The 2,527-nt window shown below is 36.9% G+C and overlaps 1 pseudogene; it reads right to left on the bottom strand.

The window, feature by feature from the left end:
• Window positions 1-478: 478 nt before the first annotated feature.
• On the bottom strand, window positions 479-1,884 carry LOC103332473 (3-hydroxyisobutyryl-CoA hydrolase 1 pseudogene; annotated as a pseudogene).
• Between the last annotated feature and the right edge of the window lie 643 nt (window positions 1,885-2,527).

Raw genomic sequence — 2,527 nt, 5'->3', positions numbered from 1 at the left:
AGTAAAAGTAATAGAGAAATTACCCTTTTTACTTGTGTATTGTTCCCTATTTATAGGGAAGTGAAAGTGGGTGATTTGCACAAAATTTTGATGTGGGACTTTGTGCAAGTCGTTGTAGTGGTGACATGTGTTTTGGAGATTAGGTTCGGCAGTCAGGAGCTTTGACAGGTGTCTGGCACCTTGGAAGAGTGTCTTCCTTTGGCAGAAATGAAGACGTGTCTGTTTTGGTGCTAGTCGTTTTAAGGTTGGATATACTCGGTTGATTATGGTATAAACATATATAAAATAAAACTACCCAATTTTTGAAGGTCATTTTAAATTAGTATCAAACTATTTTGCACGTAAATTCCCAACCTCAAGAAAAACATACAAATTAAAAGCCACACAATCCCTTCTCCCAATGTAATCAACAATCCGTTTCTAAAGAACACAACTTTACTGAATTAATACTAAATAAACAAACAAAAAAAGTCTCCACAACAAAAAGGAAACTTCAACATACGTGAAAACGAAACCAACAAATTGTCAGGGTGTGGGCTAATAAAATTGGAATAACATTTAGCTCAAAGCTTGGCATTGGCAAATGCAGGCAAGTTGGAACTTTGAGGGAGCTTCAATTCTTCATCACCATCCAACTTAGAGAAGTAGTGATCAACCATATGGTCTGTGATGAGCTCCAAACTATTAAGTCTTCCACTTTGGTTTCTTATCCTTGTCCCACACGATAGCTCTGCAACCTTCTCTGAAGTCCTTGGTTATTTGCCCTCGCAGTATATAAGGCTACTTATTTTGTACTCGCGGGTAAGGCATTCATCAATTGCATGCACCCTTCCTTCTCTAATGGATCTCAAACAAACCTTCAAGCTCATCGGCACGCCTTCTTCAGTAAACGAATCGTCAAATCTAACCATTCACAACGATGGTCATCATGTGCCATGTTTGCTTCTGCAGCCTCCCTCTCAAGGGCACTTAAGATTTCTTTAACTGTTGGTCTGGAAAAGCACTTGTCAATGACATCCATTTTGTGAAGAACACTTTTCTCGTTCAGAGCCGGTTGCTGTAGGGAGTGTTCGTTTATAATTGCTGAAATAAAAGCAAGATCAAACTTGAGGAAGTAGCTGAAGCTGCTCTGGAAATCAAAGCCTTTTCCAGTATAGGCAATTTGGCTGAGGGAACAAAATGAGTTGCTAGACCACAAGCAAGCATTTCAGCACCATCCAACCTGGCTCTTGTGAGACCCAAATTCTCTCCAAAAAATCTGGGAAGTCTTAACAAGAAATAAGAAGCACCCACATTAGGAAAAAATCCCAGACCATTTTTAAGCGTTGCAAAGATCGAATTCTTTTTTGCTACACGGAATTTTCCGTGTACTGAAATACCAACCCCAGCTCTCATGGCAATCTCATTCAGAATTGAAACCTGTTTTGTTTTTATAAATAATTAACAAAATATATGAAAACTTCAAGTCTAACAAAAGAAATTACAATGAAACTATTTGTACCATCTTGATTGAATAGATGTGAGGGATATACGTCATATGGAATACTAATTGACTAATTGAGATGATACATATAGTACGTAGCACTTGCGGAAGTATTCGAAAAATATTTAACACAGATTTCAAAGCTAGACATTATGGAAATTAGTCGCATACTTGCCTGGGGTTTACTGTATGTTGCTATCAATTGCCTGCATTCTTCCTTTACCCTTGAGAATGATCAATTTGGCATTGGCATCGTCCTCATAGGCCAGGAAAAGTTCTGACAGCTGAGAGATCATTTCAAGGGAAAGGGTGTTCAGTTGGCGAGGCCTGTTCAAAGTCAATGTTCTCAAGAACATAGTCTCTTGTACTAGAACCTGGTCATCAAGTTGGAAAGAAGCCATAGGATGGTTAATTAGCGTAATAGAAATAAAATCCAGAAGTGCTCTGAGAGTTTGAAACCTAGGTTAGAAAAGATGATCGGTGGAGGAGGAATTTAAAGGCTAGCTTTTTAGTTTCTGCATATATAATATATTGGCTACCCAGAAAACGAATAAAACTAAGTTTATTTATAGTGGTTAAGATTTCAGAGGGACATACTCTTGACCCACTATTAGCAATATTGATATTGTCCCTAACTTAACCACATGTTTAGCAGGTGTGAGGTTTTATATAAGGGCTTCTTAGAGCATCTCGAACCGATGTGTCAAAAGTGCAAGATAGACATTTAACTGCTAGAAATAACATCTCACAACACTCCAACCGATGTGTCAAAGCTAATGTGAATGAAGGCTAGAGGTTGAGATGTTATTTTTGACATCCCAAAAGCAATATGTCAAATAAATATTTTATTATTTTTAAAAGATAGCTGGCTGTTACTTTCATTTTTTTTTTTTTTTTCTTCTTTATCTTAAATGATTTGACTGTTACAATAATTATTTATTTGACATATCAGGTGAAGTGTAAAACTAAGTAAATGTCAATTTGCCACATCAACCATCAAATTTAAATTTGATGTTTGGTATTTGACATCTTCCTTGGAGATGC

Source organism: Prunus mume, linkage group LG5 (assembly GCF_029339155.1).
Source record: "Prunus mume cultivar Tortuosa linkage group LG5, ASM2933915v1, whole genome shotgun sequence".
Classification (NCBI taxonomy): domain Eukaryota; kingdom Viridiplantae; phylum Streptophyta; class Magnoliopsida; order Rosales; family Rosaceae; genus Prunus; species Prunus mume.
This window is presented reverse-complemented; position numbering and strand designations above follow the sequence as displayed.